Source organism: Peromyscus eremicus, chromosome 1 (assembly GCF_949786415.1).
Source record: "Peromyscus eremicus chromosome 1, PerEre_H2_v1, whole genome shotgun sequence".
Taxonomy (NCBI): Eukaryota; Metazoa; Chordata; class Mammalia; order Rodentia; family Cricetidae; genus Peromyscus; species Peromyscus eremicus.
In genome coordinates this window covers 174709931-174733293 of record NC_081416.1, presented here as the reverse complement: position 1 = coordinate 174733293, position 23363 = coordinate 174709931, and positions in this window count along the sequence as shown.

Genomic DNA, 23363 nt, shown 5'->3' with positions numbered 1-23363 from the left:
AAGTGGATCTCTGTTTTCCCTCTGATAGGTTTAAAGGCATGTGCTACCATTGCCAGACCTCTATATTTAATATAGGGGCTGTCTTTTTTCTCTGATACTCAGATAAAATTTATTGAGGTCACAGATAAAATATCACCACAGAGGGGGAAGTATACTTCATATTCATTGAAGGAAAAATGATATGTCAATTCTTAACATCTATGCCCCTAACTCAAGGGCTTCCACATTTTAAAAGAAACATTACTAAAAAATCAAGTCACAAATCAAACCTCACAAATTAATAGTGGGAAACTTTAATACCACACCCCCACCACTGGACAGATTACCCAGACAAAAACTAGACAGAGCAATAATGGAGCTAACAGACATTATGAACCAAAGGGACCTAAAAGATAACTATAGAACATTCTCCCAAACACAAAAAAATATATACCTTCTTCTTAGCCCCTCAGGAAACATTCTCCAAAGTTGTCCACAAACTCAGCCACAATCCTTAATTGATACAAGGATATTAAAATAACATCCTGTATCCTATCAGGCCACCATGGGTTAAAGCTGGATTTCAACAACAGATAAAAACAGAAAGTACACAAACTCACAGAAAATGAACAACTCTCTATTGAATGCATACTTGATCAAGGCAGAAACAAAGAAATCAGACTTCCTAGAATCCAATGAAAATGAATTAACAACATATTCAAATTTATAGGACACAATGAAAGTGATTCTAAGAGGAGGTTATATAGCAATATGTCCCCTCATAAATAAATAAATAGGAAACATCTCAAAATAGCAACTTAAAAGAACACTTGAAAGCCCTAAAACGAAAAGAAGCAAACACACCCAAGAGTAGTAGATGACAGGAAATATAATCAAACTGAAGGCTGAAATCAATAAAATAGAAACAAAGAGAACAATACAAAGAATCAATGAAACAAACATTTGGTTCTTTGAGAAAAATTATTGAGATATACAAAGCCAATGCAATGAAAAGACCAAGAGAGAATATCCAAAATAACAAAATCAGAAATGAAAAGGGGGGCATAACAACAGACACCGAGGAAATACAAAGAATCATTAACTTCAAAAACCTATACTCCACAAATTTGGAAAATGGAAAAGAAATATACAATATAATACTACTTACCAAAGTTAATTCAAGATCAGAAAAAACAGTTTAATAGAAACAGGAAATAGAGTCACTAAAAGTCTTCAAAAGAAGAAAACACATGGCCAGTCACTATTATCACAGAATTCTACCTTCAAAGAATTCTACTTTCAGGAAAGACCTAATACCAACAACAAATGCACAAATTATTCAATAAAATAGATAGAAAAGGAACATTGCCAAATTCATTTTAAGAGGCCACAGTTACCCTGACACCTAAACGACACAAAGATTTAACAAATAAAGACAGTTATAGACCAATTTCCCTCATGAACATTGAGGCAAAAATACTCAATAAAATACTCACAAACATATCCATGAACATATCAAAAAGATCATCCACCATGATCAGGTGGGTTTCAGCCAAGAGACATAGGGAGAGATCAACATACAAACATCTGTCCATGTAAGCCACCATATAAACAAACTTAAAGAAATAAAGCACATGATCATTTTATATGATGCTGAAAAGGCCTTTTAAAAAATGCAACACCTCTTCATGATAAAAGTCTTGGAGAGATCAGGGATACGAAGAGCACACTTCAAAATAATAAAGGCAATTTATAGCAAGACTATAGCCAACATCGAATTAAATACAATCTCATACAATCTCAAAGCAGTTGCACTAAAATCAGGAACAAGAGAAACCTGTCCACTCTTTCCATATCTATTCAATATAGTCCTATAAGTTTTAGCTAGAGAAAGAAAGACAGCTAAAGAGATCAAGAGCATACATAATGAAAATGAAGAAGTCATAGTGTCATTAACTGCAGATAATATGATAGTTTATATAAACAACTTCAAAAATTCTATCAGGGAACTCCTACAGCTGATAAACACCTTCATTGAAATGGCAGGATACAAGATTAAGTCTAAAAATCGGTAGTTCTCCTATATACAAATGACAAACAGGCTGAGAAAGAAACTAAGGAGACAACTCCCTTCACAATAGCCACAAATAATAAAAAAAAAATCTTGGGGTAACAATAACCAAGCAAGAAAAAGACCTGTACTTCAAGTCTTTGAAGAAAGAAATTGGAGAAGATATTAGAAAACAGAAAGATCTCCAATGCTCATGGATGTGTAGGGTTAATTAGTAACAATGGCCATCTTACCAAAAATAATCAACAGATTCAATGCAGTCACTATCAAAATTCCAACACAATTCTTTACATTCCTCAAATGAATAATACTCAATTTCATATGGAAAAACAAAAATCCCATGACAGGTAAAACAATCCTGTACAATAAAAGAACTTCTGGACGTATCACCATCCATGATTTCAAGCTGTACTACAGAGTATAGTAATGAAAACCACATGGTATTAGCAGAAAATCAGACATGTGGATCAACATAATTGAATCATAGACCCAGATATAAATACACACACCTGATTTTTTTATTTTGAAAAAGTCAGAAACATACAATGGGAAAAGAAAACACCTTCAACAAAATGCTGGTGGTCTTACTTGATGCTGGTCTGTGGAAGAATGCAAATAGATCCCTATCTATCGCCCTGCACAAAACTTAAATCCATGCAATTCAAAGACCACAGCATAAAACCAGAAACACTGAACCTGATAGAAGAGAATGTGGAGAATAGCCTTGAACTCAGTGGCACAGGAGACATCTTCCTGAGCAGAACACCAATAGTAGAAGCACTAAGATTGGCAACCAAAAACTGGGACCTCATGAAACTGAAAAGCTTCTGTAAGGCAAAGGATACCATCAATAGCACAAAATGACAGACTACAGAATGGGAAAAGATTTGCAGCAACTCCACATCTGACAGAGGGCTAATGTCCAAAATCTATGAATAACTCAAAAAACTGGACATCAAATAACTAAATAATTCAAGTTTAAAATTTAGGTACACATCTGAACAGAGAATTCTCAGCAGAGAAATCTCAAATGGCTGAGAAGCACTTAAAGAAGTGTTTGACACCCTCTGCCACATAAAAATACAAATCAAAATGACTCAGGGATTGCATCATACACCCCCTCATAAAGGCTAAGATCAAAAATACAAGTGATAGCTGAGTGGTGGTGACAATTGTCTTTGTCCTAGCACTGGAGAGGCAGAGGTAGGTATATCTTTGTGAGTTCAATGTCAGACTGGTGTCCAGGGGAAAGCTTTACAACATCCAAGTCTACGGAGAAACTCTCTCTAGAAAAACAAATACATTTTTTAATTAAAAATAAACCTTAAGTGACAGTTCATTCTGGTAAGTATGTGAAGAAAAGGGAACACTCCTCCATTGCTTGTAGACAGTTGCTCAACTACGTTCATAGTATCTTCATTCATAATAGTCAGAAAGTGGAAACAACCTAGATATCCCTCAACCAAAGCAGATGGAGAAAATGTGCTACATTTACACAATGGAGCATTACCCAGCTGTTAAAAACAATGACATTATGAAGTTTGAAAACAAGTGGACGGAACTAGAAAAAGAAATCATCCTAATTGAGGTAACTGAGACCTAGAAAGACAAACATGGTCTGTACTCACTGATAAATATATATTAGCTGTAAGAATGATAATGCTACAATACACAGACCCAGAGGCTAAGTAGCAAGGAGAGCTCAAGAGAGGATGCATGAATATCCTTTGGAAGGGGAAATAGAAAGATTTCATGGGTGGACTGGGAATGGGTAGAGACAGGAACAGGAGGGATGAGGTAGTCCTGGGAGAGAGGGAGAGTGTCCTGGGAGAGCCATGGAATTGGGGGTCACTTTGGAGGTGTGGTAGAAACCAAGTGCAATGAAAACTCCCAGGAATCTGCAAGGGTGATGCTAGCAAAGACTCCTAGTAATGGGAGTACCTGAAGTGGCCATCTTCTGTAACCAGGCAAGGCTTCCAGTGAAGTGATTGGGACACCAACCTAGCCACAAAACTCTCAACCAGATGTGCTGGGGTAAAAGAGGGGCAGAACTTATGGAGTGGCCAACCAATGACTGGTACAACTTGAGACCCGTGCCGTGAGAGGGAGTCCACAACTGGAACTGTCTGGGGGCCAGAAATAAGAGGTGGGATAACCCAGAGACCAAGGGTAGAGCTAAATATGAACTTTAAATAAATAAATGAATGAATGAATGAATGAAAAATAAATAAATAAATAAATAAATGTCAATGAAATTATTCCTAATGGTACTCAGCTCTACTCATAGACAGGAGCCTATCATAAACATCACCAGAGAGGCTTCATCCAGCAATTGGTGAGAGCAGATGTAGAGATCCACAGTGAAACAATAGCTGGAGGTCTGGCAATCCTGCAGAACATGGGGAGGAAGGATTGTAGAAATCCAAGAGTTCAAGGACCTGGGCCTCATAGACAACTAACCAGGTCTCATAATTGCTCACAGAGACTGAACCAAATTTTCTATATAAGTTTTTAACTTTTTATGTTTGGGGGCTAACAAGGTCAATTCTAAAATATTATCTTCTGTTTGCATAATAATTCCAGTAGGAGAATTGATAGAAGGTAAAATAACTAAAATATATTCAAGTTTAGGGCTTAATTGATGTAGTGGGTAGCCATTCCAGCTTTGATCTGGAAGTTCCAACCCCCATTGAGACTTTGGCAACTGTCACGCCTACAAGGCGGGGCCAAGGGAGGTGCCTGGGGACCTGAGATCTGGATCAGCCGGAGCTCTCTTGGTTCGGGACCCTGGATGGTGGAGGTGGGCCAAGCAGAGCTCCAGAGAACACCGCTGGACTGCGATACACCTTCCCCAGACCCCGTGACCTACTTATCCCTTAATTTGTAAGTTACACCATTAAATAAATCTCCTTTTAACTACGTGGAGTGGCCTTAATAATTTTACCAATAAATTGATCCAGATATGCCTCGTGTAATCTTTTTTTCCACTTTGGTCATTTCTCTCTCAGCATCAGCTGTTAGATCTCACAGACTATTTAAATCTGAATTACCATGCAAAGCTTGAAATAAATTTCTTAATTCTTGAGTAATCAATCCAATATTGAGTCATATCCAATTAATATCTCTCAGTAGTATTTCAAAATCGTTAAGACTTTGCAGTTGATGTCTTCTGACCTGAACCTTTTGGGGTTGAATATTTCTGTTGACTTAATTTAAATTCTATAGAGTTTATAGAATTTCCTCTCTGTGTCTTCTCAGGTGTATTCTGTAATCTCCAACAAAGTAAAATGTGTTCTGCTTCATTAAACATTCTTTCTAAGGTATCTGTATCAGAAGCAGCTAATAAAATAACATCCATATAATGGTAATTAATGGACTGATAAAATTGTTTAATAACCAATTCCAGAGGTTGAGGCACAAAATATTGGCATAAGCTTAGACTGTTTAAATTCCTTGTGTGAGTATTTCAATTTCTCCTTTGTAATCTTCATCTGTAATTTCTGGGTGTACTATAAATCTTTGAGATATTAATCTACTCTTTCCAAAAATCATCCTCCACTTTCCCTGAGGGAAGAGGGGCATAAACCCCAGTGGCTATTTTAAAACAAGCGATTTGTAGAGATAATGTAAGATGTTTACCCTGAGCCAAATATAAATGAGCACTACCCAAAGTAGCATGCATTAAATCTCCAATACTAAACTTGCATTCCACTGATTGCTTTGTTTTTGAGATTATTCCATTGCTGAGAGGATATAAGTGGTTCATACTGTTTGGTCCATGGCAATGAAATAGGCCCTTTACCAGGTTTCCCTGTGGTAAGGGATTAATATGCACATCTCTCACTGATTCACATGTAGTAATCCAATGCAATTAATCTAAGTCTATTTCATATAAAGGAGGAAAAGAAGATTCATCCCCAGTGTCTTGAGCCTCCACACCTTCGTCTTACTCGAAAACAATGTTTTTATTTTCCTCTGAGACAACATTCTCCTCTGACAATTCCTCATCAGAATATCCTTCTTCTTACTTCACTTTTCCGCATCTGATGAAACCTTTTCTGACTCTTCAGTCTGCAGCAGCTCCAAAGCATTGGGAATTGATTTACAAAAAACCTCATCTCTCATAGTATAGCTTCTTTAATGAGCTTTCCAAAAAGCTCTCAATACTTTGACACTGTCTTCTTAATTGAACATGAGGCGTTGCCTGAAACCAATACAAAGCCACGTAATTAGTTCTAAAAGGTCATTAAGCTGTTTTTCTTTTATTTCACTCCATGTCTTTTGTCAAGCATTTTAGCAACTGTACTTATTGCTGCTTCTGAAATGGGAAATTCCTCATGTCCCTTCCCAATCTTGGAGTCTCAGTTGCCTGTGAATGTAGTAAACCTGCAGTCCTGGCACATCCAGATTCCTCATTTCCTTGAGCACCACAGGTTGGGTATCAAATGTCAGTAACTGTTTCATGGTAGATGACCAAAAAATAAAGAAAGAGACTTGATGATGTAATGAAGACTTGGGAGAGCAAAGGGGAAATCACAGTGGACTGAACCCTGAGAAACCTTGAAAAAACATTTTATTAATTGTTACACAAAAGGTATTTTTAAAAAGTCAAGTTCCACATATCATAGGCTTTGATCTGATCCAAAAGCTGTCAGAAGGAACACATTACCCAAGCCATTCTCAGCCATTACAAGACTTCCAGGTTTGCCCTGAATATCTTGTGACTGAATGTATGCAAACAGTCAGAAGCTCCTATACAATAAGCAACTTCATAAATCTCAGATAACAATCACAGCTTAATACAAAGGATAATTTCAAAAACTAGTTGTGCCATCACTCCTGAGTTTATGTCAGGTACAATGGCTCTACTGTATTTCCGACAGTAGTCGGTGTGTCTGCTGTGATGTGACTAGTTACTTCAAGGTCCTATGCCTTGACTTCCCCACCATGATATGCTGTGTCTTGGATATATGAGCCAAACCATGTCTTCCTCCTTCAGGTTCCTTTTCTCAGGCTGAATTATCACAGCACAGGAAATAAAACTAAGGCAGGTTGCTTGATCTGATTTAATTCTTCAGCCCACAGGACCTGGATGAATATAATACTGATGCTGCCAGACACCAGATACAATGAGTACTTCCAAAAGGACCTCAACTCAGACACCCAGAGGAAAAGGGAAGAGTGCTTGTGATGATAAAGAGGAACACAGACATCAGAAATGTACTGACAGAGGGGAGAGAACCTGATCTGTGAAGTGGCTGTATGCTGCTGTTCCTCCTGTCATCCAGAAAGTTAGCTGGGTGGAGATAAGATGGAAGACAGGATTTAGGGCATTAACTTGCTGTCTTTTTAGACTGGTGATCTCTGAATACTGCACAATGGAAAGATTCTGTTTCAGTGCATGCTCATGGGCAATTTGTATTGAGAGACTACATAGGTAACATGTCCTGGCCACGCAGATGGGATGGGTTTAATACTCTGTGCTAAGACATTAAGGAAGAGCACTGTCTGTCATCAGGGCTGGTAAGGCCTGGGTGTGGGCTCTGGGATGGGAAAGTCCTGAGCAGCTGCACGGTGACTTCACTCAGAGACTTTCCTTGCACTAGGACCGTTGAATTGCTCACTTTATTGTTTTTGCTCCAGGATTATTGTTTGGAAATTGTTTTTAACAGTACTTGATTTATCTTTTCATGTGAGAGTATGTGTATATGCATTATAAGCACATGTGAATGACTACATGTGTATGTGTGCATATATGTACGTACACTCATATCTAATTGATTGTACTTCATTTTACACACTCCTCAAGGTCTTGACAAAAAGAAAAGAGAAATAGATAAGTAGGATATGAGTAGAAAAGTAATCAGATGATGCCCCCTCATATGTCACAGATCCTAAAGATCCTCTGAGAAACAATTAGACCTGATAACTACTGTCTGCATTGCAGCAAGTTCCAATGACCACAATGAACCAATGAACATGTTGAAAGTGAAAGACGAAAAAGTACTGTTCAAATCGGTTAAAATATACTGGGACTAATCCTTAAAAAGAAGTGAAAATCATTTACAGCAAAGATTTAAGAGACCAAAAAAGTACCTAAAAAGGACAACACAAACTGGGATAAGCCTCCTCCTCCCATCCCACAATGCTCTCTTTACAGATGGGCAAATTTACTTTTTTTTATTTTTCTTTATTAAGAAATTTTCTACTCACTCCTCATGCTATTCACAGACCCCCCTCCCTTCTCTAACCCCCCAGCCCTCTTTCCCAAGCCACCCCACATCCCCCAAATTGAGGTCTCTCATGGGGAGTCAGTAGAGCCCAGCTCACTGAGCCTAGGAAGGTTCAAGCCCCTTCCCACTGCACCAAGGCTGTGCAAGGTGTCACACCACAGGCATCGGATTCCCAGAAGCCTGCCCATGCACCAGGGACAGATCCCGATGCCCCTGCCTGGGTGCCCTCAGAACAGTTCAAGCCAAACAACTGTCTTCCATGTCCAGAGGCCCTAGTCCAGTCGCATGGGGGCTCCACAGCCACCAGTCCACAGTTCATGGGTTTCCGCTAGTGTGGTCCGTCATCTCTGCACATCCTCCCAGATGGGCAAATTTAATATTATGAAAATGACTAAAATAGCACAGGAAATTTGTAGTAGGACAGGCCTATAGGGCCGAGGAAATTGGATCAAATCAGTTGCCTAAGGATGCCCATAACTTACTTCCTTATGATCCAAACTAGAGTCTGCCTGAGAGCCTTGCAACAGGTTCTGTCAGAGTTCCTAATCGTTCAATGTCACCAGATTGGGACACAGCCTGTGTGCTGAGAGGAGGGTATATAAGGCCATCCCCATTATTGTTTTTTTTATATATAAATTTTGATATAAAAAAAGATTTTCTTTCCTTTTACATACCAACCCTTGTTTTCCCTCCCTCCTCTTCTCCAGCTCCTCACACCTACCCTCATCCCACACCCATCCCCTCCTCATAGAGAGTAAGGCCTTCCTTGGGTAGTCAACATAGGCTATTATACCATTTGGGGCCAGACCTAGCCCCTCCCTCCTGCATCAAGGCTGAGTAAAGCATTGCACGTTAGGGAATGGGCTCTAAAAAGCCAGTTTGTGTACCCGGGGTAAGTACTGGTCCCATTACTAGGGGACCCACAAACACATCAAGCCATGCAACTTTCACCCACATTCAGAGGGCCTAGTTTGGTCCCATGCAGGCTCCCCACCTGTAAGTCCAGAGTTCATGAGCTCCCATTAGCTTGGGTCAGCTATTTCTGTGGTTTTTCCCATCATGATTCTGACCCCCCTTGCTTTTATAATCAATCCTTCCTCCTTCTTTCAACTGAACTCCAGGATCTTGGCTAAGTGCTCGGTTGTGAGTCTCTGCATCTGCTTTCATCAGCCACTGAATGTAGGTTCAGTGATGACAATTAGGGTAGACACCAATCTAAGTGCAGGGGAAAGATAGTTCTTGAATCCTCTCTACCATTGCTATGAGTCTTGGCTGCGGACAATCTTGTGAGTTCCTGGGGTTTTCCCTAGCTGCAGATTTCTCCCTATCCCCTTAATGGTACATTCTGTCAAGATATCTCTTTCATTGCTCTCCCTCCCTCTCTCTCCCCCATGTTCACACCTCCTATCTCTTCCCATCCCCTTCCCTCTATCCCTCCTCTCAGTTTGCCCAGGAGATCTTAACCCTTTTTCCTTCCTGGAGTAATCCATGTGTGTCCCTCTTAGTATCCTTCTCTTTACCTAGCTTCTCTAGGTTGTGGATTGTACCCCGGTTATCCTTTGCTTTGCTTCTAACATTCATTTATGAGTGAGTACATATCGTGTTTGTCTTTCTGGGTCTGGATTACCTCATTCAAGATGATTTTTTTTCTAGTTCCATCCATTTGCCTATGAATTTCATGATGATATTGTTTTTTACTGCTGCATAATACTCCATTATGTAATTGTACCACATTTTCTTTATCTATTCTTCTATTGCAGGGCATCTAGGTGTTTCTAGGTTCTGGCTATTACAAATAATGCTGCTATGAACATGGCTGAGCAAATGACCTTGTGGAGTGGTTGAGCAAGTTTTGGTTACATGCCAAGGAGTGGTATTGTTGGATCTTGAGATAGGTGGACTCCCAATTTTCTGAGATAGTGCCATACTGATTTCCAGAGTGGCTGTACAAGACTGCATTCCAACCAGCAGCAGAGGAGTCCCCTTTTCTCCACATCTTCTCCAACATAGACTGTCATCTGTATTTTTATCCTAGCCATTCTGACAGGCATAAGATGGTATCTCAGAGTCATTTTGATTTGCATTTCCCTGATGGCTAAGGATGTGGAACATGTCCTTAAATGTCTTTTGGCCATTATTAAATAAATCAGTCTGCTCTTTGCCTTTCATCTGACTCCCAGTATCTGTGTCTTTGATGTGGTGCCTTCTTACTCCTTCCCCCGAGGAAGCCATTAGGACCCACCAACATCTGGCACCTGAACATGGGACTTCTGTTACTGTCACTTTCCTGCTTTGGTTCTGATCATCTCCCTCTCTTCACTCGTGGTGCTAGACAGTGCCCCCAGATGGTGTGTTTGGGTGAGAAGGCCCCTCAGTGCTGTGTTCTTTTGGTCCCTTCAGCAAGTAAATGTGGTGATATATTGTACACCTCAGTAAAACTTATCTGGGGATCAGAGGAGAGAGCCAGCCACTAGATTAAACATAGAGGCCAGACCGTGATGGCACACACTCTTAATCTTATTATTAAGGAGACTGAGATCCATCCAGATCTCTGTGAGTTCAAGGCTACAGTGGGAACAGAGCCAGATGTGGTGGCACACACCTATAATCCCAACACTAGAGAGCTCACGAATTGCTTGGGAAGCACACATGCCTTTAATCCCAGGAAGTAAGATGGTAGGGCAGAAAAAGGTGTAGAAGGCATGAGGACACAGAAACTCACTGTATATAGACTAAGGATTTCATAGAGGTAAGAACTTATGGCTGGCTTGCTCTGCTTCTCTTATGTTTCAGCTTTCATCCCTGTCTTGCTATGGGGTTCCTATTAATAAGACCATTTAGCAATTTGTGTTACAGGTAAACATTGGAACCACCATTTCTTTCATTCTTTTGTGTTGTCTGTCATGTTTGTCTGCCTGTCCCATTAGGAAGGCACTTTTTTATTTTATTTTATTTTATTTTATTTTATTTTATTTTATTTTATTTTACAATATAATTTAATTCTACATATCAGCCACGGATTCCCTTGTTCTCCCCCCTCCCACCCACCTCCCCTTCCCCCCAGCCCACCCCCCATTCCCACCTCCTCTAGGGCAAAGACTCCCCCGAGGATTGAAATCTACCTGGTAGACTCAATCCAGGCAGGTCCAGTCCCCTCTTCCCAGGCTGAGCCAAGCATTCTTGCATAAGCCCCAGGTTTCAAACAGCCAACTCATGCACTGAGCAAGGACCTGGTCCCACTGAGAAGGTGCATTTTTTTTTGTTTCGGTATACCCAGCACCTGCACATAAGCAATGATCACCCCCAGAAGGTAGAATCAAGGCTCGGCTCCCAAATGCCATCCCTCATCTGGAGACACTGTGTGGGCTTATGGCCAAGGCCTACAAAACCATGGAAGTACCCCACTAAGCACAAGACATAAGGGTCAGATACAAATTTCTACCCCTGTTGATTGTCATCTACTTTCTGACTGTTGTTTGCCTTCTGTCTCCCTCTCTAAGATATGTAACCTCTTCATCACCTCCTCCCCTCCCATGTGTGATCTCATTAGGACATTCAATGATGAGGATGCAGACAGTTCAGGCCCATGAAGTCTGTCAAGGAGAATGCAGCTACCATTAAGACCCCATGCTCTACTTCCCCTTCAGCCCCAATTCCACCATAGATGTCAACACCCCTGGGATGTCCTTGGGGCAATCTGCCCCAGGGACTGCCTGCCTTGGAGACTGGCCACTGTCCTGCTGCACTGTATACCCTCACTCTGTACAGCCAGCCCCATTCAACACCGGGAGGCCTGCAAGAGTTTATCCGGTATACCTCGGTCCAAATGCCTGTTACCCCTGGATTCCCACCCCATAGCTGAATTCTTCCTCATCTGGAAGGCAGGCAATAAGTAGGGCCTGGACTCACTTTATTTGGAACAGGTCCCCACACAATGGGCAATGCAACCAAAGACATAATTTGAGTGGTATAGTTTGTTCAAAGCTGTGCTGGAGCCAGCTACCTTTCTTAGCTGGAAATCAGCTTATGCTGATCAAGCAGAAACTCAAGCATGAATGAACCTCTTAATTAACATTCCAGTGACCCTTGACAAGCTCACTGGATGAGGTAACTTTGTCCATGCAAGCCTTCCAATAAAGATTGGCCATTGAGCCTATTTCCAACAGATTTCTTACCTGGCTGTGGGAGGCCAGCAGGGAGACCTGCTCCCACATTCTACCCCAGGGTATTCTTGAGGAGAGAGGGATAAGAGATTAAGATAAAAGGATAGAATGGAGAGAAGCAGAAACAGAGGCTAACCTTACAAGGGCCTGAGTCCTTATCCACTGGCCCCTTCTGTCTCTTCTATAGGGTTATTTATAGGAATGCCAAGGGACTTAGCAAAAGACCACCCCCTAGCACAGCCAAGAGCAGACCATTTCCAATCACCTGGTAACTATACATATGGTCAAGCAACCCTACAATGCAGCTCTGCTGAGTAAAGCAAGCTCAGATCTCACTAGGAAACCTTTGTGGGCCTCCACACCTGGCCTTCAAGGCTCTTAAGGCATGTACCCACAGGACACTTCAGCTTACTTTCATAATCTTATTCAACAGCCAGGAGAGGTGTTCACCAACTTCCAGGCCCATGTCAATGATGCAGTAGTGGCGTCCAACGTGGTGGCAAGAGTTTCCACCTAAAAACAGAGAAAAAGGATTCTAAAACGGAGCTAAAAACAGTTCCTAATTGTCTCTCTCAAATGAGCGGCAGCTGCCGGTTTGAGCTACTGGTGGGTTCCTAGTATGTGCGCGCGACCTGCCGTATGGCGGGAATGAGGCCTCTGCAAGTGGCACATTAAGCTGCATGGTGGATTTAGCCTTTGCTAGTACAAAACAAAAAAAAAAGAGGTTTCTGGGCTACAGGCTGCTTGGATAAAAGTATAGACCCACAATAGCTCCCAGAGCTGGTGGAAAACGCAACACCACCATGTTGGGAAGCTGAGGTGGGCGGAGCCAGCAGCCACAGCTGCTGCAGTTTAAAGCAATAGATTCACAATAAGACAGATTCAGATGTAATAGTTTACAATGTGTGTAAAATATACGTAGGCTTGAAAGAGACAAAAAAGGTGATATATACAGTTATATAAACAAATACATAGCTTTAAAAAATAAAGTCTTTAAAGAGACAGTAAAATCAATATAAAAAATAAGCCATGTGAAGATGAATATTACACAGAGAATCTGGATTGTGTTATCTTTGGGATTTTTAACTGCAGAAAAGTATTTGATTGTAAAAGCTGTTGAATTATGCCAAAATGTATATTTTAAAGGTACCTTGACTTCAAAATTTGGATATAAGGATATGTTGCTTTGGAAAGGAGACTCTGCTTTTGTTCCCACAGAAAGCCAAAGGCTATGGATTTGTTCCAGACTAAGATACATCAGGTTTGACCAGCCAAGACCCCCTGAAAGGTCTCCGATGACACCATGGCCCAGATGATCCAACATCCAGAATTGTTTCAAGGCAACTGGCTCCGATGATACACCCTCATGGACTATTCCATAATCCTAAAATTTTCTTTGTATCCCCATAAGATACAGCGCCCCCCTCCAGCAGGAAGTAGTAAGAGAAGCTACGCCCAAATTCCCAAATTATATGTAATTTTACTTTGTTAAGGTTAAAACCTTCCTTTTTGAAAAAAAAAAGGGGGGGAAGTGCTGAGGGGTGTTCTGTATGGCAAATGTGTTGCTGATTGGTCAATAAATAAAACACTGATTGGCCATTGGCTAGGCAGGAAGTATAGGCGGGACAAGGAGGAGAATAAAGCTGGGAAGTGGAAGGCTGAGTCAGAGAGACACTGCCAGCTGCCACGATGACAAACAGCATGTGAAGATGCCGGTAAGCCACGAGCCATGTGGCAAGGTATAGATTTATAGAAATGGATTAATTTAAGCTGTAAGAACAGTTAGGAAGAAGCCTGCACGGCCATACAGTTTGTAAGCAATATAAGTCTCTGTGTTTGCTTGGTTGGGTCTGAGCGTCTGTGGGACTGGCAGGTGAGAGAGACTTGTCCTGACTGTGGTCCAGCCAGGAAAACTCTAGCTACACAGTAGAGCACAGAGTGGATGCAGGACCCACTAGAGATATGTTAATTAAACATCTGACTTGGGAGGGGCTCAGTGTCCAAACCCAAAATGAAATTGCAGCCCTGTGAAATGAGGACTTATATAAATGAGTGCAGGCCACCAAAGATCTTGACCCCAGCACCTGTCTCATTGTTGCTCCTACTGACTTCCTAGATGCTCTCCTCACTGACAGGCAGTGTGCTAATGACACCTCCAAGGGCCCTAGGTAGATAGAACTTGTTGGGGATGCAGTAAACCAGGCCATTTGTGGCATGACTGTCCCCAACCAAAACTTAGGGGCCGATGTTCCAGATGCATTAAGGGATTTCATTGGGCAAAGGATTATAGGTCCCAGCCTGCCAATACGCAAACCACTTTAAACACCAGGCAGGGAAATCCTCAGCCCTGCCAGTAAGAAAAGGCTCTGATAATCCAAAAATCTAATGAACAATGACCATTTTTCCACACTCTCCAATGCTGACCATCTATCTTGATGGACAAGTTGTGAAAGGCTTTATTGACATGGGTGCAGACACCACCATTTTAACCAAGACAGAGGTACTTCACTTCCCTCATTGGAAGTTTAATCCCACCCCCCATCAGTGGTGTGAGAGGCCAATAAGATTCTAAGATGACCACCTGTCTGGTCCATTGGAAGGACCTTAGTGGTAGTTGGGGAGCCATTTACCCTATCGTTTGCACTTTACCTAAGAACCTGTGGGGCAAAGATGTTTGGGAGGATAGGGGTGATCTCCTAACTACAGATGACAGAGCCTTTTGGATGACATTGAGGTCTATTAAAAGGCAGGTCTTGCAGTCTGTGACCCTGCATGTGATCTGCACCCCCAATTCTAAGGGCCACTGTCCCCATAAGGTCCACCACAATCAAGTCCCCTATCCCCATTTCTTTGATATGACTCTTAAATCAAGAAGTACAGGTGGAACAGTGGCCTGTAATTGAACCCAAGCTGTCAATCCTGAAGTAAATAGTTGCAGAACAGCTAAAGGTGGGACACATAGAACCATCCACAAGTAAACATAATACCCTCATATCCAAGAGATCAGTATACTACTGTCTCCTGCAGGATCTTTGCGTAGTTAATGGTCAAATAGAAAAAAAATGGTGTCTACACAGCCAGGACTCCCCCACCCTCATGCTGTTTCTCCATCTTACTATATATTAGTTTTAGGTATTAGGGATTGCTTTTTTCAAATCCTCTGGCAAAATAAGATCAATATTGTAGCATGAATCTTAAAAGTTCTTTTTAACAAAAACAAACCTGAAGCAAGGTATTGGGGTGAACGCTGGAAGATCAGAGAAGCAGAATAAGCCAGAGCCACCTCACCTTGCCAATTCCCCAGTTGATCTTGTTTCCTCAGACTGGAAGCTTCTGAGTTCTCATCCAAATGGATCTCAGCTGAACTGCTGCTACTCAAAAGCCTAAAAGCTTAACCAGCCTAGTTCCTGGTTTTCATGCCTTATATACCTTTCTGCTTTCTGTCCTCACTTCTTGGGATTAAAGGCATGAGTCACCATGCCTGGCTGTTTCCAGTGCGGCTTTAAACTCACAGAGATCCAGATGGATCTCTGCCTCCCAAGTGATAGGGTTAAAGGTGTGTGCGCCACCATTTTCTGGCCTCTATATCTAGTGGCTGTTCTGTTCTCTGATCCCAGATAAGTTTATTAGGGTACACAATATTTTGGGGAACCCAAAACCACCACACAATATCATTTTGCCAATTCTGTGTGGGAACCTAATATGTGTAAACCAGCTAAGAGATATCAATGAACTGTTTTGCTCCAAGGAATGAAGAATAGCCCCAATATTTGCCAATTATATATTTCTCAAGCTTTGGTCAATATCCCAAGGGATGTTCTTTTGATCCATTATGTGGATGATCTTCTCCTGTCACACCCAGATGCAGCCTACCTATAAAAGACTGCCAAAGGAGTATTAGAAGATTTTGCATTGTTACATCTGATGGTAGCTCCAGATAAGGTCCAAATGGTACCCCACTTTGTCTTTTCAGGCTTTTTTTTGCTAAGCAGATCCACCTCCTTTCTTTTAAATTGCTAATAAAGGAATTGTACTCACTCTCAGAATTACAACTATTATGTGGTGCAGTTAATTGGCTTAAACCTTTCTTGCCCATCCCTGACTAAGAGATGAGACACCTTTCTGTTGTTGGAGGGCCTCACTTGTCCTTCCACTAAGGTTAGTCTTACCCAAGAAGCTAAAGATTGGCTACAAAAGCTTGTGGCCATTCTAGCAACCTCCATCCTGCAACGTCATGATACCCAAAGACCCTTAATGGCAATGGTCCTCTGGACATGCAGGGGATTTAGGGGAGTATTATGAAAACCTGGGCCCATTCTATGGATACAACAAGCACATTCTGACCTGCACAAAGTCACCTTTAAGTTTGACCAGTCCTTCCAACTCAGCCTTAAGCCATGGATCCTAGCATGGAAAACATATGGAAGAGAGCCAGATAATCTTATCTTCCCCTTTTCTTTAAACAACACAGAGTCCCTCTGGGCAGATACCATCTCATTCCAGGAAATGGTTGCAGGATTCACAGGAACTAGTGACAATCATTTGTCAAAAATCAAGATCTTAGCAGAACTCCCCACACTTCCTGTAAAGATACAAGCCCATGAAGTCCCCTACTCCACTCCCATTCCTCATGCCACCCTGGCCTTTTCAGATTCCAATAAAAACACACGTGGTCTTCTTATCCATTGTTCTGGCTCCAAAGATGTTACATATGTTATCCCTAAACCTGGTTCCATTCAATTGGGTGAGCTATTGGCCATCCCAAATGCTCTAGTGGAGTGCTAGCCTGAGCCTGTTAATATTTTTTCTGTCAGCCAGTATGCTGTACAGGCAGTTTATGTGCTGGACTTTTCTAGAGTCAAAGACTCACTGATCCCCATTGCCAGCACCATGCTACTCATACAAGATGTCCTAAATCAGAGGATTGAGCACTGGTACTTGTCCTGCCAGAGACGGCATATGAAAAGCCCGATGTGTGGCCAGTGGAATCTGTGCTGGAGGTACACAAGAATGAGGACATCAATCCCTCCGGGCCTGCCCTGCTGGATATTCTACTAAGCCTGCCTTCTGTGGGCCAGGGAGAAAATAACCCTTGTGTCCCGAGGGCTGACTTTATGGTGTATGCATGTCGTGTTCTCACCCATCCAACAGTTACTGGTTCTTGTAATCCTCCTACTCTATTTGCTCTTTATGATTTTCTTTCTCTCTCCTGTGGTGGTTTCCGTGAAATTAGAAATGATATTGAGGTTGTGACAATGGTAGGAGTTAAAGCTGCTATGCAGGTCATGGGAAAAACCCAGAAGGCTGGTGGCAGAAAACTGTAGATGGAGTGACATATAGATGGGATAAAAGACAAGAGTTGTCCAGAACTAGTTAGAAGACAACTTGATGAATTACAGAGAGATGAAGAAGGACTTAAGCTGAGAGGAAGCTGGCAGTCTGGTACCTTAAACCAGTGCTTGTATTTCTGTGCTTTCTGAGAAACCTCAAGTAGATGGCCTCTGGGGTGATAACCTCAGATGTTCTGATAATTGTTATAATATTAACCTGCAAAAGAAAAATCTGGTATGCTTTGGCTTTCTTCCTGGGAACTTCTATGTGCAATCAAGGGGCACAGGGTACACTTTGCTGATTTACAAAAAGAACTTTAGAAACTATTGTAAAGAATCCAATCACCTGTTGAATTTTCTCATCCCCTATTTTCTTGTATTATTACAATAAAAGACTGGGGTTGAGTCAGACCAAGGGAAGGTTGAGAAGATGCACATTTGCAGATCTGAGAAGACTGGTCAGCTTACACCAACTTGTGTGTCTGAATCTTTTCTTGCACCTGCCTACATTCCTGCCCTTCGAGATCTTCAAAACTGCTGAGGCTGGTCCCAGTCACTATCCCATATTAATCTCACTCAAAATTACCCAGAATATTGGCTCAAGGAAATGAGGTCACAGATACCATCATATTCAGCCAGTATGTATTTCCTAGAGGAAGACAGGGCTCTTCACCAGCTGTTCCATCTGTCTCCACAGAATTTGCATAGACTTCTTCCAGAATTATCAGTTTCCCAATGTAAACATTTGTCCTGGGCATGTGCAACTTGCACCCCTCTTGCCCACTTAAGACCACTTCAATGTGCATGGGTTAATCCCTGGGTCTTGTTGCCTAATGCAATCTGGCAAATGGATGTCACACATCATGCCCTCTTTGGCAATCTTAAATATGTTCATGAGATAATAAATACCTGCTTATCCTTTGTTTATTCCCTCACCCTTTCTGGGGAGAAGGCCATAAATGCTATCAAGGCTATTAGATTGGTCATGGTAGTTATGGGGGTACCTTGGGCACTTAATACTGACAATGGCCATGCCTATGCCTCTCAACAATTCAATACTTTCTGGGGTCCTGGAAGATTTCCCACACAACTGGCATTCCCTACAACCCTCTGGGACAAGCCATTGTGGAGAGGACCAACACAGCTCTTAAGGAGCTATTGGCAAGGGCTATTTCACCAGAGGCTAGGAGAGATCTTTATCTGGCATTAACAGGTGTCCTTTTCCATATGAACTTTCTCAGTTTTGATGACAAGGGGCTCAGCCCAACCTACAAGTACTAGATGTGTTTGGTGAGATTGAGAGATCCTATCTCCCTCCAATGGTGGCAACCTGCCCCCTGCATACCCATGGGAGAGGGTATGCTTGTGTTTTTCCTCAGAGTTCCACTACACCAATATGGGTCCAAGCAAGAGATGTACACCCAGCCATGGATCAGCCTGTTTCTATCACTTGAAGTAGGAAGTAACTGAGGACATGTAATTTATATACTCCCTTTTCTTGCTCTCATTGCCCCTCTAAAAGCTGAAGACTTGTGGGTCCTTGCTTTTCCACATTTCATATGATGCTTTTGGTGTACTTGGAAGATTTCCTGTGTCCTGGCCAGCAAGAAGTAGGGATACTCATATCCCTTCAGTAAATACACAGAGTCTTACATTAATTGTAACTGCTCAGCTGTTAGCCCAGGCTTATTACTGACCAGCTCTTACATTTGAAATTAACCCATTTATATTAACCTAAGTTTTGCAATGTGTTCCATAGCTTTACCGGTCTGTTGGCATGTTGCTTCTCTTTCAGTGGCAGTTGGCCTCTCCTCTGCCTTTTTCCTGTCTCTCTGTTTGGATTTCCCCACCTGCTTCTAAGCTGCCTTACCATAGGCCAAACGGCTTTATTTATCAACCAATCAGAGCCACACATATTCACAGCCTACAGAAAGATATTCCCCATCACTTTAGAATTGAGGAATGTTAGTTTAGTATGCCAGGCACTAGTTAAATATATTAAGGGCTCATGGTCAGCTAAGTTTCTGTATTATTCATTACAGCTAACACACACAAAAAAATTTTCAACTAAATCAGACAAGAGCAGAGGTTATGGCTTTTGATTCTTTATTTTTTGAAAAGGTTTCCCACAATATAAAAAGACTGTTTGATCCCTCCTGGATTCTCACTTATGTTTTCATTGGCCTCGTGGTGTTTTTAACCTTTCTCCTTTTTAAGTGTCTACTCTACCACAACTGGCAACAACAGGCAGCCACTAAGGCAACTTTACAGATGTTAATGGCTCTTAGACATCCAACTCATAACCCTCCACAGGAGGTTATGCATGCCTGGCTTTCTGAAATTCAAAATAATACTTTCTGATCCTCCCCACCCAGGATGACTCCCCAGGGATTGATGCTCTTCAAGGGCTCATAGTCAATGATGGGTAAGAACTTGTTTGGCAAGCCAACCTAATACAGGCACAGTCCAGTTGGTAAGTTCTTCTGAGATAGGGGCAATAAGTCTGGTGCAAAGAACTCCACCTCTTGCTGAGCACACATGTAATAGAATAAAATGGTGGATATGTTGTAGGACAGTCCCATAGGGTTAAGGAAATTGGCTCAAATCAGTTGCCAAGGCATGCACTTCTTTATAAACTATCCTAGTGTCTGCCTGAGGGCCTAGCAGCAGGCATTGTCAGAGTTCCTGATACTGCCCAGCTAATGAGGGGTCACCACACGATGCCACCAGATTTCTGTCAGAGCTGCTGATCATACCCAGGCAATTAGGGATGACCATGCAATGTCATCAGATTGCAATATAGGCTGTGTGCTAGGAGGATGGTATATATATATTTATATACATTAGAAGCCTTCCCCATTATTGAATAAATGAGTTTGCTGTTTGCCTTTCATCTGACTCTTGGTGTCTGTGCAATTGATGCTGCACCTTCACATCCCCTCCACTGAGGGAGTCATTAGGACCCAGAAAAAGAAATTTACAGTGCGATTGTGTAACAATTTTAATTGCATTCCTTTTTTAATATGTTTAAGTTTATTTTACTCTAATGTTTTAGTGTCTTACTTGCATGAATATCTGTGTACCTCTTTCATTTCTTGTACCTGTTGAGGCCAGGAGAGATCACTGGATTCCCTGGAATTGCAGTTATAGATGGTTGAAAGTAATATATGAGTGACAAGGATTGGACCTGGGTCCTCTGTAAGAGCAACAAGTGCTCTTAACCACTGAGCCATATTGTGCCTTTCACATTTTAGGGTCTGCTTATAAATAAGAAATCCAGTTTTCCAAAAAATGGAAATCTGTCTATGGAATCCTGACATCTCTCAGGTCTAATCTCTTATTTCTCATCACAAATAAAATTTGTGTATTAGTGTTTCTATTGCTTTGTAGAGACACCATGACCACAGCAACTTGTATAAAGGAAAACATTTAATGGAGTAGCTCACTTACATTTCAAAGTTTTAGTTCATTATTGTCATGGTGGGAAGCAAGGCAACATGCAGGCAGACATGGTGCTGAAGCTAAGAATCCTTATATCTTGACCCAAAGGCAATAAGAAATGGTCTGAGTCACTGGGAGTGGCTTAAGCATATATGAGACCTCAGAGCCCACCCCACAGTAAAACACTTCCTCCAACAAGGTCACACATATTCAAACAAAGCCATATCTGCTAATATTGGCACTTCCTTTCAGGGGGCATTTTCTTTCAAATGACCAAAATTTGGTAAAACAAATGAAGGTTAACAACTCAACTTTCATTTGTACCTGGTGGGAGAGGGAAAATCAGTTTTCTTCAATGCAGTGACACTGGATATATCAACCACTCTAATGCAGTCTTCATGTTCAGGAGGAGCTGAACAACGTATAATAGACTCCACAGTTTTATTTTGTGTTAGGGGGCATGCTTTTACTTGATTACAGTTCAGTGTTTTCATTGTTTTTCATTTTATGTATTGTTTTATTTTGTCTTCTTTCAGGGAGAATTCTGTTTTATTTGGATTTTGTTTATTTTTCTGAAAGAATTTAAGGTTGGGTGGGTAAGGAGGAGGATAAAATTTGAAAAAATTGTGAGAGGGAAAGAATATGACCAAAATATATTTAAATTGAAATTTTATTTTAAATGTTAAAAAATGTAATAAGAGAAATAAAATGAACAAAAATTAGTTACAACTCTCAATAACCTTCGTCATCACCAGAGTCTACTTCTAAAAGGTAAACAGTGGTTGTAACACTGCTTTTTTTCCTCCTTAACTAATATTTTGGATTGTTCTAAGGATGGGCAAGTGTTTTCTCTGACAGACTGCGTGCTCACTACAATTTTTTCTTGTTCAGTATAAAGTGAAATTGATATCTTTATCTGTAATATGTAAATGATGGATACCTTTCACTGATAACTTCTATGTAAATTATGTGTTACATTTGTTTATGCTGCATTTGTTTAAATATGTACTTATGTGTTGCATTTGTTTTACTTTGCCTTCATAATATACCTCATTGATCTAATAAAAAGCTGAAAAGCCAGTAGCTAGGCAGTAGAGGTATAGGTGGAGCTGGTGGGAAGAGAGAATAAATAGAAGTAGGATTCTAGAAAAAAAGAGTGGAGGGAATAAGGGAGAAAGAGAAGCAGGTGCCAAGGGCCAGCCAGTCAGACACAGAGCAATCAGGGAAAGTAAGATATACAAAATGAAAGAAAGGTAAAAAAAAAAAAAAGTCCTGAGGCAAAATGTAGCTGAAGAGAAACAGTATATAGAAACAAAGAGAACAATACAAAAAATTAATGAAACAAAGAGTTTCTTTGAGAAAATCAACAAGATAGACAAGCCCTTACCCAAACTAACCAAAAGACAGAGAAAGAACATTGAAATTAACAAAATCAGAAATGAAAAGGGAGACATGACAGCAGACAATGAGAAAATCCAGAGAACCATCAGGTCATACTTCAAAAACCTCTACTCCACAAAACTGGAAATCTAAAAGAAATGGATAATTTTCTAGATAGCTACGACATACCTAAGTTAAATCAAGACCAAAAAAACTATTTAAATAGTCCAATAACCCCTAAGGAAATAGAATCAGTCATTAAAAGTCTCCCAACCAAAAAAAGCCAAGGACCAGATGGTTTCAGCATAGAATTCTACCACATCTTCAAAGAAGATTTAATACCAATACTCTCTAAATTGTTCCACATAATAGAAACAGGAGGATCATTAACAAACTCCTTCTATGAGGCTACAATTACCCTGATTCCTAAACCAAACAAAGATGCAACAAAGAAAGAGAACTATAGACCAATCTCCCTCATGAACATTGATGCAAAAATACTCAATAAAATACTGTCAAACAGACTCCAAGAACACATCAAAACAATTATCTATGATCATCAACTCAGAAGTTTGAGTAGTATTATTTACCATGATCAAGTAGGCTTCAACCCAGGGATGCAAGGGTGGTTCAACATAAGAAAGTCCATCAATGTAATACGTCATATAAACAAACTCAAAAAAAAAAAACACATGATCGTCTCACTAGATGCAGAGAAGGCATTTGACAAAATCCAACACCCCTTCATGATAAAGGTCTTGGAGTG